Source organism: Stegostoma tigrinum, chromosome 15 (genome assembly GCF_030684315.1).
Source record: "Stegostoma tigrinum isolate sSteTig4 chromosome 15, sSteTig4.hap1, whole genome shotgun sequence".
Lineage (NCBI taxonomy): Eukaryota > Metazoa > Chordata > Chondrichthyes > Orectolobiformes > Stegostomatidae > Stegostoma > Stegostoma tigrinum.
Window position 1 is genome coordinate 62949455 of NC_081368.1, and position 16853 is coordinate 62966307.

Sequence of the window (16853 nt, forward strand, 5' to 3'; positions counted from 1 at the left end):
ACTGGCTATTCTGAAGTTGTGGGTTCAAGTTCCACTCCAGTATTTCACACATATAAGATGACGTCACAGTGAGACCAGAGAGACTCACCTTTGGATGAGTTAGGGTTTTCGTTTCCATTCTTTCATAGGGTATGGACAATACTGGTAGCCTGCATTTGGCCACCCATCCATAGAGGGGATTTGAGTCTCTGTTTCCCAAATCATTACCTAGGGCCTGTGGATGCTAACCCCGTAACATTACCAGTGGCCCTGGTTAAACTGAGTGTTCATCTGTTTAGGTGACAGTTTAAAGGAGAACACATGTCCTGGTTAGTATTTTGTTGTCTAGTTCTTCCTTAAAGCAAATTAGATAATTCCTACCAGAATGTAGTGAATGACTTTGCTCAGGTGTCCCACAATGCCGGAGCGGTCAAATTGATATGAACAGAAGCCGGTACCAATGCAAAAGAGTACCAATTTTGTTAAGAGACAAGTTACAGTTACCTTCAATACTAAACAGACTACCTCTAATGCTATTTGCCCATAGGTTATAGTACTTCCCAAGTCTCCTGTAGATTTACGCAGTTGCTCTCTCTCTGGCTCTATCTCTGGGTCTGCAAAGCTGCTTTCTCTTCCTCTCTGTCTCTCTGATGCCCTGCTGGTCTCCTCAGAAGGCCTCCAGTAGATTAGAGAGAGGTCTGCAGATGAACTCTGTTTTATGCCTTTTTAGATAGTTTTCTGGAACTTCTTATAGTTCTGGCCATTCAGGGAGACTCACTTAATACTTTGAGACAGTGTCAATCATTTGGATGGCATGCTAATGTTAGTTTCTTTGAGTAACAGAACCCAGTGCCTTTCTGGCTGGGCTCTCCTTTGCTCAGTGGATAAATTGTTTGAGTTTTGTCTGTACAGGATAATTGTTGTCTTTTAGTTATCCTAATGTCATTAGCACCTGACTGCTGTGTTGGCACTGTGTCTGTCATGCAGGTTTTGTGATTTTAGAGTTTTACTTGGCCAATTTACCCAGCATCCCTTGCTGTTGGTCAAGGTAACAATCTGTCTGTGTTTTAACAGCCAAGAGGCTGCTACAAATTCCTGTCTCAGCTAACACCACCAAAAACAGATCTACTCAGCAGTCATCTCGTTACTGCCTGTGAGATTGTGCTTTGTGAAAGTTGGCTGGTAATTTTGCATTGCAAAGTTGCTTCAATGAAAAGCGTGACAAGGTGCTGTATAAATACAGGCAGTATCTCCCTAAACTGGGAGGACAGGTTCAGAGCCTGTGCCCGATCAGAGAATGAGAGAAAATAGGAACTGCAGATGCTGGAGAATCTGACATTGCAAGGTATGGAGCTGGATGAACACAGCAGGCCAAGCAGCATCTTAGGAGCAGGAAAGCTGACGTGTCAGACCTAGACCCTTCATCAGAAGTGGGCATTTCTGATGAATGGTCTAGGCCCAAAACGTCAGCTTTCCTGCTCCTAAGATGCTGCTTGGCCTGCTGTGTTCATCCAGCTCTATATCTTGTTATCCCAGATTAGAGAATTGACTGGGCAGTGTGATGTCAGGTATACTGAATGTTCAAATATTTTAAAAGTGAAAACATCACCTTGACCTGTATCAATTACATGCCTAACAAAAGAAAGGGTTTCCGATTGGGCATCAAAAACAGGAGTTAGTACCCAAACTGGACAATGTGGAGCAAAAATTAAAATGAATAAAGACTGATGCAGCCACGTTACACGGAGAGCCATGTGGTGTGATTGGCGGATCACAGAATTTCCTGGACAAGGAAGGTACACATTGCATAAACCTTTTCACATATGCAAACTAGCTGCCCAAGCTTATTCAATATTCAGCTATAAAGGCAAAATAGTGCAGATGTTACAAATCTGAACTAATAATAGACATTTGTGAAAATACACAGGACAGCTGGCACCATTGGTAGAGAGAAAAACAGAAATAATGGCACGGAACTTTCATGGATTGGCAACCATCATCAGGTTGTCAGTTTGCACAAACCTCTCCCATAGCAAAATGCTGCTTCTAGTTTCTAGCTAGATCTTCCAGGTATAAATTATCTAGAAGTGAAGAGCATAGCATCCATCTGACAGTTCCAGAGCTGTACTGCCTGGGGAAGATGGCACATGGTGTCTTTTTACAGCACTAGCTACCTTGAATGAAGTTTAATGGCCAAGAATGAGTTTAGTGAACGGATGGGTGGGTGGGTTAAGAAACTGAATACGTTTGTAAGTTTATAGTGGGCGTTGTAGTAGCATGGTTAGTGGGTTAGGTGGCAGGTGGATGAGGTAGTGAGTGGGCAGAGGAGTTCACCCTATTGTGTCATGCGGAATGATGGAGTGGCTGCATGGTGGGTGTCAGTCAAGTTGGGTTGGCAGGGAGAGCTTGGGGTCTAATTAGAAATCTGAAGGTTAGCATAATTAGTTGGAGTAGTTGGGCTGTGTTGGTGGAGGCGGTGTGGGAGTGTTAGGAATGTTTGGATCAGCAGGAATTTGAGTGTCAGTACGCTGGCCAGTTTGGATGATTGGGGAGGTTATGGGGCTCATCAGTCAATCAGAGATATATGGAGTGCATTTGATGTGAAAAATTGTAGACACTGGGTTTGGAAGAAAGGAGTCAGTTGTTTCATCATCCGAGAGTCAGACTAGGACATTTTGTCTAACAGTACCTGGGTAACCATCCAGGAACTATGTGAAGTCTCGGAATTTGGTTGAATTTTAGAGTGGGAGTGTTTTGTAGACACAAGGGGAATTCCCTATTGGAAGTTCAAAATTTCTGGGAAATTTTCATGAACATCCGTGTAACAGCACTTTGGTGGAGTTGAAACAAGCAACTTGCATCAGATGTCTGATCTCAGACCAATCACAAAACCTGAGGTGACATTCTGACAAATGTTACTGGCAGTCTTTTGGCTTGCCAGGGTGAAGTTACATTGTCTGGGTAAGAAATCCCTGCTGATACAACAAGGTGCATGCTTGCTGCCAAGCCAATGAGCTAGTCATAGAATGCTCCTTTTGTAGTTGTGATAATTAACATATGCTTTCCCAAAACCAGTGTCAGGGTCGATTTTATTTTTCCAGGAAGCCAGTTTACCTTTGAAGGAAGAGTAAACATAATCTGCATTCGCTAATGAAATCCTCCCACCCTTTCCTTTATGTGCAGTTGCTGGGAAAGTTTGGGCAACAAATGGGTTCAGAACAGAGTGCGAGGGTAGAGAGTAGGGACGGTGTGCTTCAGGCAACCAAGGAAATTGCTCTGCCGTCTGCAATTTCTGTTGCAGCATTTACAGATGTAAAGGCTGAATCCTGGATAATAGTTAGGAAAAATAGTTGCATTAAAATTGATGCCAGTGTTCAGAAAAACAATTTTGAGCAGGTTATGTCTGAAGTAGAATGTTACTTTTTTAATAAAGAAACTACTTAACTCCAAGGAACCATGTTTTTAATACAAAAAGGAGAAGAGGGGATAAAGACATGCCTTTCCTAAGTAAAATTCTTCTTTCATTCAATTTCAAGTGTTCCAAATACTAGAACGTGACCACGTGTTGGAGCCAGATATTGATCTCCGCTCCACCAGGATAAGTGCCACAACCTTCCACATCATCTGTCTCTGCTACTGCACCCATGAAGGTTCATGCTCTTCTCCCTTGCAATTGCCTGCAACCTTTTCCTTTCCTCGGACTCATTTCCCCCTCTACCTTCCACACTGTGATGCCTGCTTTGCTCTCTGTGCTGCCTACTCACTCGCCACTGAAACCTTATCATATTTTGGTCAGCTGCACCAGTACTAATGGCTGTGCCAGCCACTTTCACCCCATTCAATGCAACTCCTCCTACCCTAGAAGGGTGAATTTCAGGATTAGCAGATGGTGGGGCAGAATGACAGTGAGATTCACTCATCTCTTTGAAAAGAATGGTCAGGCTTTATCAACGTGGAGAAATGGAGGAGGAATTACTTCACCTGGAGGATAGCGAACTCAATGCTACTGTGGAGGCCAAGTCATTGAGTGTACTCAAGACAGCGGTAGATAGGTTCTTGATTGTTGAGGGGGCCAAGGGTTATGCGGAGAAGGCAGGAGAATGGATTTGAGAAACATATCATCCATGATATGGCCTTCAGATTGGTATGACAGGTTGGCACAACATCGAAGGCCGAAGGGCCTGTACTATGCTGTAATATTCTATGTTCTATGTTCTATGATCGAATGGCAGAACAGATCGGACGAGCCAGTGGCCTAATTCCGCTCCTTTATCTTATGGAATTGATGCACAAGCATGGAACTATTGTTCCTAAACAGCTGATTGGATTTGGTGAGAAAGCTGCAAGTTTGAACCTTGAATCTCAATTCAAATGCACACATTTTGGAAATAAGAAGTCAGTGCAAAAAAAAGGTTAAAAACAAGCCATACAGATCAGTCTCGTGAATTGTTTGTGAAGAGCAGAGAGTTGGGTGATACAGCTATTGTCGTGGGTGGTACCTGTACTATTGATCTTGGTAGTGAAGTGGGATGAAACTTGGATGTGTAATAAATCACGTCAGAGATATTAATAGATTTGAAGAGAATGGAGACAGGCTGGTGGAATAGTCAGCTGTGTTAGCAACATAGGCTGATATATGGCAGTTACAACAATGCAGAAAATTGTGAAGTGATTATGTTTTGGTGGGGAGAATGCAGAGAGACGCTACATGCTAAATGGTACATTTGTGAAGGGGTTGAAAGAAGACGGAGATCAGTGTGTCTATCTGTTTATATCTTTGAAGGTGCAGAACAAGTTAACAAAGCAATTGACAAAATATTTTGAACACTGAACTTTTTATAAGTTCAGGCATTGAATTGCAAAAACCAGTAAGCTACCCCCAACCGAAGAGAAGAATAGTTTAGCTCCAGCTGGACTATCATGACCACTTCTCTGCAGTACAGTTTAAGAAGGATATGAAGATTTTGGAGAGTGAGAAGACATTTACTAGAATGCCCTCAGGGCTGAGGGATTAGTTACAAGGATGGACTGGAGAAGCAGAGGTTAATCTAATTAGCCATGATGGGGAGGTGCCAATGTTGGACTGGGGTGGAAAAGGTCAAAAATCACACAACATCATGCTATAGTCCAGCAGGTTTATTTGAGAACACAAGTTTTCAGAGCACCGCTCCTTCTTCAGCTCCTTCTTCCAGATTCTGAAAGCTTATGTTTTCAAGTAAACCTGCAGGACTATAACCTGGTGTTGTGTGATTTTTGACCTAATCTAATTACAGCAGCAATAGCTGGGCAAGACTTAAAATTATGATGATCCGGGTAGATAATAAGACACAACTTACTTTCAATAGTTTCAGAGATAATGGAAGGGTCTAGGCCTGAAACGTCAGCTTTTGTGCTCCTGAGATGCTGCTTGGCCTGCTGTGTTCATCCAGCCTCACATTTTATTACTTTCAATAGTTTATGGTTTCATAACCTGAGGGTACAAATTAAAGGTGATTGACACAAGAAATACAGCAATACGAGGGAAAAAGAATTCTAAAACTGCGTGGTTGGGATTTGCGGAACGTTGTCTATTAGAATTGATAGTAGCCTTCAAAAAGAATTGGATAACTAGTTAAAGGAGAAGTTCAGAAGTTCAGGGGAAAGAGTGAGGGATTAGGTCTAATTGTGTTGGTCTTCAAAAAAGAACTTGATAGTCTGCCTGGCCTCCTTCCTGTGCTGTATTGTTCTACAACTCTGGGAAGGCAATGTGGGTGAAGAGAAGAGATTATGAAGGTAAAGAAGTTTTTGTCACCTTATCTCAAGGATGGAATACTTTCATTTCCAGTGAAGAACCGTTAGCCATTCCACCAGGCAGACCCAGGAGAACTTCCTGATAAACCGATGTTACCCCAATTTTCCAACAAATTTCCACATGACAAAAAAGGGTAAGCTAGGATATGGAGGAAAGTTCTAGAGGATTGTTCACCATCTGGTTGGGGTGTTCAGGGTCCAATGTAGAACATGACTAGACTTCATGAGATCAGGCAAGAAGGCACAAACAGCAACTGAATTGTTCTGACTCTTTAAAGCTTACGGTTTCCAGTTTACTTTCAACAGGACCATTAGCTTCATCTCATTCTCCTGATTGTGACAGCAAGTCCACAAAAATATATGTGATGATTTTAATAAAAGAAAACAGAATATCGAAAACAATCCACAGAGATGAAAATAATTCCTGGTAACACCTGGCAGTTTGCTGACATCTCAGTCAAAATAGACACATCACGCATTTTATTTTGATTAGCGGGGCATTGATGGTTGCAACTGTAGTAATGAGATGGTTAGGACTTGAAAGGTTTTTGGATTTGGCTCTGCTTTCTCAGGATAGAATGGATTGTTCTTGAGAGCTAAATGTTGAGAGTGGCATGTAATGTTTCCAAAATATATGCTAAACTCATTCAATAATAACAAGAGAAACAGAAATTGCTGGAAAATCTCAGCAGGTTTGGTAGTATCTATGGAGAGAAAGCATAGTTAATGTTTCAAGTCCAGTGACCCTCCTTCAGAGCCCCAGTTTCTGATTTTCAGCATCCGCAGTTCTTCGATTCTTTTTGTTTCAATGTTTATTTAGGGTTGTGTTAAGCCTGAGGTATCACAAGAGACTCTTATGCATCGCAGATCGCTACTGTAATAAGTAGCATGCATTCTATTTAATCAAGCCTGAACCCTTTCCTGTCTAAGTCTTGTGAGGATCCTTCCCTACTGGATGTCAATAACCTATACTAATACCCACAAGGAAGAATGGTGGTATACAATCTATCCGGAACATTTTAGATGGTGAAAGGTGGAAACCAACAAATATAAAATGGTGGCTACTGTGGGATCTGAAGATAGTAGCAGTGGTGGTTATCTAATGATCTAACTTAGCCACACAACAGATACAAAATGGTAGCAGCGGTGCAGATTTTGGCCAGTGAGTAATGCCAGGAAAGAAATCTTCAGTTCTACAAAAGCCACAGCTATCCAAGGAAAAAAGCAAAAGAAAACAACTTCCAGTCAGGAAACTGTATGTGTATCGTCAAATATTCAGCATCTTAAATGTGCTCAGAACTGGTCAACCTTCTGTGAAAACAGTAGGCAACAGAAGCCATATCAGCACTAAAACTAAATGTAAAGGCTCATGCTTCTTAAAAAAAAATCATTAGTGGCATGTGTGCACCACTGGGTTGGCCAGCGTTCATTGCTTATCCCTGGATGCCCTTTAAAAGCTGGTCGTGAACTGCCTCCCTGAACTGCTGCAATCCATTTGATGCAGCTATGCTCTGGGATTTCTACCCAGTGACCGCGGAAGGAATAATATATTTCCAAGTCAGGATGGTGATTTATATTGGAAGGGAACCTGCAGGTGATGGTGCTCCCATGTATCTGCTGCCCTTGGTGAATTTCTGTAATGTGTCTTTTAGATTGTACACGCTGTTGCTAGAGTGCCAGTAGTGGAGGGAGTAGATGTTCAGGGATGTGGTGCCCATCAACATCTTCGTCCTGGACGGTGTCAAGCTTCTAATGTACCCTTGGAACTGAAATATTTTGCACTAACAAGGTAAATTTTAGGCTCAGAAAATAAAATAAGTCTTAAAACACCGTATTAAATGATAGAACATTGTTACAAATGGTCAAAAGTATCAGGTAAAGCTTTGGGAGAAATCTTTGCAAAAAAAAAACACTCCACAAGAAAGTCATTGTAACAGTGTCATAATTTGATAAATGAGTAAGGTGAAATACAAGTTCATTAAAAGAGATTGGTGGCAAAAATGAATTTTTATGGTGCGTCTGAAAATATTTAAAATGCAATGTTAGCACAAAGGCAATTTTCTGTACAGCAATGGCTGACAAAGCATGTTGGAGAAGCAGAAATGCTGCCACTCATTCATTGTGATAGAAAGACCTAGAAATTACGAAGAGAAAAGAGAAAATTATGTTGATTTTGAGGGTTCCTGATCACACTTACCTAATAACTGACTTGCAACAATTTTCTGACAGTTTGTGTTTGATAAGAAGTAGCAATTTAGATAAGATACATCAGCTAATTAGGCAAGGAAAGTATCCACCCATGAACAGCAGGCCAGGCAGCATCAGGCGAGCAGGAAGATCGAAGTTCGGCAGTTCTTACTATATCTTTACAATGGAGAAAGTAGTTTGAGGAGGGTGTTTTGAATTGGTGTCTTCGTCTTTGTTCTTCACTTGAGCTGACATCGAGGATCTCCTAATCTTCACAAATGAGATGGTAGCTCATTTCCCTGGACCCCCTCGTTTGTATCTGTCTCTTCCCACCTATTCTTGTTGATGTACATTCTTTTAGAGGCAGGCTGTCTATGCTCTATCAATCACCTGACTAAACTCTCTGGACCGATGACCATGGGACAGCCACTTATGATACCAAATGACTGTTGTTCCCTTGTGCACCTCCATTTGAAGGTTAGTTTTCATTCCTTCTAAGAACAGAGCCTTCTTATCTCTAAAAATACTGCACTCTTAATATAGTAATGTGGCAGCTGATAATATTTTTATATATACTTGTGAAATGCTAGTTACTTCTGTGGAACACAGTTAAATGAGGTGTCATGCAACACAGGAAATACCAAATACGAAATACTAAGTGAATACAGGTTTAAACAGGACATCGATTTCCCGTAATGAACCAAGAAAACAATCTTTCCTCTATCTTGGGAGGAACGAAACAAACATAGCATTCTTCATTTTAAAGCATTTGAACAATTTTTAAGTGCTTGAGAACAATGTTTGCACTGAAAATATTTCCATCTTATTTAGAAGGCTTTCTATTTCAATTCACAGAAATTAAAGAAAAATTTCTGAAAAGGAAAACAATGTTGGAGTTGATATTCTTTATTCAAGCAGCAAGGCTCATTAATGACAAAGCTTCAACCTATGATTATCTAGAAGAATCTCAAAAGAAGTTACACTTCATGAAGCTCACAGAAAGAGAGTAAGCACATGGGTGGAGTACGAATGTTAACTACGGAAGCAAAGAGAGGATACAAACAAATACTGGTTGACAGAATTAAGGAGAATCCAAAGGTGTTTTATCAGCACATTAAGAGCAAGAAGCTGACGAAGGAAAAGTTTCAGGTTGGGCCTATTAGAAATATGCACGATGACTTGTGCGTGACTGCTAAAGATATGGGCAGGGTTCTGAAGGAACATTTTATTTCTGCCTTCAGAAAGGAGAGAGATGCAAACATTTTAGTTAAAGATGAAGGGTATGAAATAATAAATGAAACAAGGATAATGAAAAGGGAAATACTGGAGAGACTGACCATAAAGACAGATAAATCGCTAGGGCTGGATGAATTTTATCCTTGCCTGTTAAAGCAAGCCAGGGAGAAGACAATGGGTGCTCTGAAGATCATTTCCCATTTTCACTGGATACAAATGGGTTAGTGAAGAGTGAAGGTCTGCACATGCTGCACCAACATTCAAAAAGAGTGTGAGGGGTACTCTGAGTAATTATAGGCCACACAGGCTGACATCAATTTTGGGAAAATAACTGGAATCAATATTGAGAGATAAGACTAACTGTTACATGGGGAAGTATGGATTAATTAGGAATATTGCTTTCTTAAGGGACAGTCATTTCTTACAAACTTTATTGAATATTTTAAAGAGGTTACAAAGAGAATGGGTAGTGGATATTGTCCACATTGATTTTGGTAAAGCACTTGAGAAGGTTCGTCATGGAAATTTATTAATAAAATTTAAAACCCATGCTGTGCAGGGGAATATGATGAGTATTATCTAAAATTGACACATGGCAGAAAACAAAGAGCAGTAGTTGACAGATGTTTCCTCAATGGAAAGCAGTTTGCTGTTGTATTCCCCAGAACTAAGTTGTGTTGCAAATATTAATGATTTATACTCAAATGTTAGGAAGCATGATTAGGAAATTTACGGATGAGACAGAAATTGAGTAGGTAGTTGATGATGAATCTGTCGACTGCAGGAAGATTTAATTGAGTGTGTTGAAAAGTAACACGTGGAATTCAATCCGGTGAAGTGTAAAATTATGCATTTGGTGAGGGCAAACAAAGCAAGAGAACACAACATAAACTCAAGGCTATCGAGAGTTGGAGAGAAAATGAGAGATCTTGGAGTGCATATTCACAGAGCCTTGAAGGTTTAAAAAAAGAATATGGGTTGTTTTCCTTCATTGGGTGAAATATTGAATACAAAAACAGGGATATAATGCCTGCGCTATTTAGGACTGGTTGGGTCACAGTTGGAGTTTTGTTTGCAATTCTGTTCATCACATTACAGGAAACACATAATTGCTCTTGATGGAGCACAGTGGAGATTTATAAGAATGTTGCCAGGGCTTGAAATTTGCAGCTCTTGAGAAAGATTGAAGAGTGTAGGATTACTTTCCTTAGATCAGAGGATCCTGAGGAGTGACTCAATCGGGGTGTAGGAAATAAAGATGGGTTTGGAATGAGTTGATGGAAAGACTTGTTTCCTCTATTGGAAGGGTCACTGACCAGGGGCTCAGATTAAAGGTGATTGATTGAATGATTAGAGGGAAGACATGAAAAAGCTTTATCATCTAGAAGGCGGTGGGTGTTTGGAATTTGCTGCCCAGTTTGGTAGCTGAGTGGAATCTCTTGAACTCATTTAAAAGGAATCTGGATCTGTACCTGACAATCTGTAACCTACAGGCTATGAACCATGTGCTGTTAAGTGAACTAAGAATAGGAAGCCTGTTTATTGCACGAGCACAGGTACAATTCTATCTGGACTCCATTTTCTCCCCCTTGGTCCAGGAACTCCCTACCTGCGTCCGTGACACCACTCACGCCCTCCACCTCCTCCAGAGCTTCCAATTGCCCGGTCCCCGACACCTCATTTTCACCATGGACATCCAGTGCCTATACACCTGCATTCCCCATGCAGATGGCCTAAAGGCACTCCGCTTCTTCCTGTCCCGTAGTCCCGACCAGTCCCACTCCAACGACACCCTCATCCGCCTAGCTGAACTCGTCCTCACCCTCAACAAATTCCCTTTCAATTCCTCCCACTTACTACAGACAAAGGGGGTGGCCATGGGTACTTGCATGGGCCCCGGATATGCCTGCCACTTTGTAGGTTATGTGGAACAGCCCCTCTTCCGCACATACACTGGCCCCAAGCCCCACCTCTTCCTCCGTTACATTGATGACAGTATCGGCGCCGCCTCGTGCTCCCAAGAGGAGCTTCAACAGTTCATCCACTTCACCAACGCCTTCCATCCCAACCTCAAGTTCACCTGGACCATCTCCAACATATCTCTCACCTTCCTGGACCACTCTGTCTCCATCTCAGGCAACCACCTAGCAACCGATGTCCATTTCAAGCCCACCGACTCCCACAGCTACCTAGAATACACCTCCTCCCACCCACCCTCCTGCAAAAATTCCATCCCCTATTCCCAATTCCTTTGCCTCTGACGCATCTGCTCCCAGGATGAGGCATTCCACTCCCACACATTCCAGATGTCTTCGTTCTTCAAGGACTGCAACATCCCCCCCCGCAGTGGTCGAGAACGCCCTTGACCGTGTCTCCCGCACTTCCCGCAACTCATCCCACAAACCCTGCCCCTGCAATAACCGCCAAAAGAGAATCCCCCTAGTCCTCACATACCACCCCACCAACCTCCGGATACAATGTATCATCCTCCGACACTTCCGCCATCTACAATCCGACTCCACCACCAAAGACATTTTTCCATCCCCACCCTTGTCTGCCTTCCAGAGAGACCACTTTCTCCGCGACTCCCTAGTCCGCTCCACACTCCCCTCCAAACCCACCACGCCTAACTTTCCCCTGCAACTACAGGAAGTGCTACACTTGCCCCCACACCTCCTCCCTCATCCCCCATCCCAGGCCCCAAGATGACTTTCCACATCAAGCAGATGTTCACCTGCACATCTGCCAATGTGGTATACTGCATCGGCCATACCCATAGTGGCTTCCTCTAGATTGGGGAAACCAAGCGGAGGCTTGGGGACTGCTTTGCAGAACACCTCCGCTCAGTTCGCAATAAACAACTGCACCTCCCAGTCGCGAACCATTTTAACTCCCCCTCCCATTCCTCAGATGACATGTCCATCCTGGGCCTCCTGAAGTGCGGTAATGATGCCACCTGAAGTTTGCAGGAACAGCAACTCATGTTCCGCTTGGGAACCCTGCAGCCTAATGGCATCAATGTGGATTTCACAAGCTTCAAAATCTCCCCTCCCCCACTTCATCCCAAAACCAGGCCAGCTCGTCCCGGCCTGCCTAACCTGTTCTTCCTCTCACCTATCCCCTCTTCCCAACTCAAGCCGCACCTCCATTTCCTACCTACTAACCTCATCCCGCCTCTTTGACCTGTCCATTCTCCCCAGACTGACCTAACCCCTCCCTACCTCCCCATCTATACTCTCCTCTCCACCTAGCTTCTCCTCTATCCATCTTCAGTCCGCCTCCTCCCTCTCCCTATTAATATCAGAACCCTCTCCCCATCCCCCTTTTCTGATGAAGGGTCTAGGCTCGAAACGTCAGCTTTTTCACTCCTAAGATGCCGCTTGGCCTGCTGTGTTCATCCAGCTCCACATTTTGTTATCTCAGATTCTCGAGCATCTGCAGTTCCCATTATCTCTGATCACAGTTGTTTGAATAGTTTCTTTCCGTACTGTAACATTCTACAGTTCTCTGGTTCTAGCCTATTGTCTGGAAATCACAGAAATCCAGAAGTGAAATGGTGCAGAAAGATGCTGTTTGACTCATCATATTTGCAGCGGCTCTTGAAATGAGCATGATGGCTTAATGCTATTCGCTTGTCATTTTCCTTTTTACTTAAAAAAAACTAATGTCCTTTTGACTGCCTCCTTTGAAGCTATCTCCTCCACACTTCCAAATAATGCATCTGAGAGATTAAAAAGTTATTTTTATATTTCACATTTACAAATCACTTTAAATCTGTTCCCTATCGATTTCAATCCTTTTGTAAGTGGGAACCATGTCATACTGTTTCCCCTTTTAGATTTTGAAATATTCCATCACATTTCTTGTCAGCCTTCTCCTTTCCGAATAGAATAGTCCCAACCTCTTCAATCTATCCTCATAAATGAGGATTCTCGCCTCAGAACAATTCTCGTGAATCTCTCCAGTGCATCCACATGCTTCCTATAACGTGTCACCAGAGCTGTACACAATACTCCATCTGAAGTCGTGTGTAAATTCAGCATTTATACCTCAATTAATACAATGCTGTATGCTTTATTATCTGTTTAAATTAGCTGCTTTAGTAATGCAAATAATTGCAGTGCTTGAAATAAAATAAAAAGTCAGTGAAAAGCACTCAAATTTAATACAACTGAAGTAGTTCTAAAATTTAACACACTGAAAAACAAAACAAGCTGCGTATACCGAAAGAAAAAAAATTAAAGTACCCACCGCAGCCATTTTTCTTAATCATGTGGGGCATGGGCATTGCTGCCTGGTCAGCATTTATTGCTTGTCTCTAGCTGTCTTTGAGAAGGTGGTGAGCTGCCTTCTTGAACTGCTGCCATCGTTAAACCTACTGCAACTGTACTTTATGGGGCTCCTTCAGTTATGTTGGTTAGTTTTAATTTTTGATTTTTAATTAGCAATGGATTGAAGGGTGACAGAGAATGGGCACAAAAGTGGAGTTAAGGCCAAGATGAGATCAGCAATGATCAGCTGGGTTGGCGAATCCAGCCCCTACTTCTCAAGTTGTTTCAAGTGAATTGAAGAAATAGAAGCAGTTATATATTTTGGCGATGGAGAAGGGTCGTTCATCTCCAAGTAGATTTTCAATCAGAAATACTTCAGAAAAAGAATCCCACTGAATGTTATGGAAATTGCACTTTATGCAGCGTGGAGTTTTTTCAGGGCTACAGAAAAACTCTAGAAAAAGCAAGCAAATGTATTTAATTATTCTGTAAGGTCCTGCAGATGACTTTAAATTAAGTATTATGTAATGGGGAGAAGGAGATTTAGCAAAAAAAATGCAGCCTTGTGTGATCATGTTGACAACTTTATCAATAACCTTGACGTAGGGTCGGAATTAGGGGAGGCAGTGGCCTAGTGATATTATCGCCGGGACTTTAATTTAGAGACCCAGCTAACATTCTGGGGACCTGGGTTCAAATCCTGTCATGGCAGATGGTGGAATTTGAGTTTGATAAAAATACCTGGAACCAACAGTCTAATGATGATAGTGAATTGGATTGCTGAGGGAAAAACCCACCTGCTTCACTAATCCCTTTTAGGGAAGGAAACTGCCATCCTTACCTGGTCTGGCCTACATGTGACTGCAGACCCACAGCAAAGTGTTTGACTCTTAACTACCCTCTGGGCAATTAGGGATGGGCAGTAAATGCTGCCTAGCCAGCAACACCCTAATCCTATTCATGAATAAAAAGCATTTTGTGATTATGATGTTTTAGAACAAATACTTTCAAAGATGTTATAAGCGTAAGAGGATATAACAATGGAAAGAACTATTCAGATAGTGATAGATGCTGAAAGCTGAAAATAGCACAAGGGAAAAATCGACCTATTTCAAGAAGTTCATCAGACTTTGTAAGTTTTCTGAGGTACAATATGATCAAAGCATCATAAGGTAGATCAGCGAAACATCTTTATATTCTTTGATGCTAGATATGGCTTTGCCAGAGGTGAACTCAATAAAACTCACTCACAGAAACAGCATCCAGCTTTAATAGGCCAAAGCAGCTTTTGTTCAAAAAAGACTTCTCAGAGAATGTGCAAAGTATAAAGATATCCTTTGATCATAGAAATAATCATGCTCATTTACGCGAAGAACTTAATATACTATAATGAGAAATATTAGAATAAAAATGCGGATCAACAAGACTTACCTTCATTGAAACATATATCATTACATGAAATATTTCCTCTGGAACAGACGACATTTCGAAGAGGTAATAGGTGACTCACTTGAATAAAATATGACAGGTCATGGAGGTCATAACTCATCCAACTAATTTCAGACATAACAATGGAGTGAGTATTATACTAGTTTCAAACAAGGTTCTTTATTTGAAGAGAATAAAATGACACTACCTAACTGAGAATTGCAAGGCGAAGGCAGAATGCTAGTTAAAATTAAGGGAACGCTCAGACCAACTCTGTGTGGCACAGGGGTACAATATCAAAAACAACACTTCTTATGTCTGAGCAGAAAATTCTACAATTTGTTAAAGAACCTCAACCAGCTCAGGAGCCAAAGAATCAACATAAATGTATACAATACAAAAAGGACCTCACACATTTCTGAGCAAAGTCTACAGAACCAAAAGAAAATAAAATTGGAGTGATTGGAATAAGGTCATTCAGCTGGATTTTACACAATATGTGTTCCCTGATTGGGGGTATCAATCTGGTCTAATCAGGGAGCTCTGGCTGACAATATAAAAAGGGGAGTGTCAGAGATGCTGACACTCCAGTTGCTGACTCTGAAGAGGTAGTACTGTAGCCAAGTACTGTTCATGTGTAAATAAAAGGTGACTTAGTGGCAGATACCAGCCTCTGTGAAATTATTTCAATGGCAATGGGAGTAAAGACAATCCTGAAGAAACTTGCATACAACAGTTTTCTTTGATTTGTGGCAAGCATTTCTTTCATCATGTCTTTGTTAGGGAAGCTTGACTCATTTGATCCTGCTGTCAAGGACAGGGCCCAGTTTGTGTGAAGATGCATTTTCTTTTCAGGCAAATGACATTGTGGCAGATGAAAAGCAATGGGTAATTCTTCTGTCAGTAATTCTTTTCACAGCTGGATAAATACCAATACCTTGATAGAAGGACTGCAAAGCTGGTAGGGGGGGCCATCCTTCATGAAGCTGGACATGAACCACAACTACTTTCAGTTGCATTTAGATATGGATTTGCAACAGAATGCTACAGTTAATACCCATAAGGGCTTGTGCCAATGTACAAGATTGCCATTTGGGGTATCATCAGCCTGTTCAATTTTTAAGCGGATAATAGTGAATGTTTTGCAAGATCTCTGTCACGTTGCTGTTTACCTTCATGAGCATTTCCTAGAGAACTTGGATATAGTCCGAATGCATTTTTTTCCGAGGTGGCAGGTGGATGTCTAGGAAGGGAAAAATGTGTATCCAATGTCCCTGAAGTTACCTACTTGGGGAACAAAGTCAACAAGACCGGGTTATACCCATTGAAAGATGAAGTGAAGATGACCAAAGTGCCCTGGCTTCCACGTCTGCCCAGGAGCTTAGGTCATTTTTTCCTAAATTATTAAGAAAAGTTCACACACCATGGCATCCATCCAGGCACCTTTGCATCGACCTCTTGTAAAAAGGGCCAGCCTTGGATTTGGTTGCATAGACAGGCCCTAGCTTTCAGTGAAGTAAAGAAACAGCTTTCCTCCTCTAAGGTGTTGAAACACTGTGATCCCAAGAAAGATCTGGCATTGACATGCAATACCTCCCCGTACAACATTGGAGTGGTATTTGCAGATAAGCCCAATAGAGACGAACACCAAATAGCATATGCACCCAGCACTTTGGCTAATGCAGACTGTAAATATGCCCAGGTAGAGAAGGAGGGATTGGCAGTTATATTAGAATACCAATACCATTATGGATAAAAATTTGAGAAAATCCTGACCACTTGATCTGCCTAACGAGGTCAAAGCAGTGCCTCCCATAGTCTTGGGCCACATTCAACAGTGGTCTCAAATACTAAGTGCTCATATTTACAAGTTAGAACATTATACTCAGTAGCTGAGTAGTGACTGTCAATGCATTGAGCTGCCTCCCATCAGCAGATAAACCACCAGTGCCACCCTCAATG

At 41.9% G+C, this 16853-nt stretch overlaps 1 long non-coding RNA gene across 3 annotated transcripts in view; it reads left to right on the top strand.

Moving 5' to 3' along the window:
- Positions 1-16853, top strand: part of LOC125458856 (uncharacterized) — a 64725-nt gene that overhangs the window by 14346 nt on the left and 33526 nt on the right. The gene's annotated exons all lie outside the window — the stretch shown is intronic.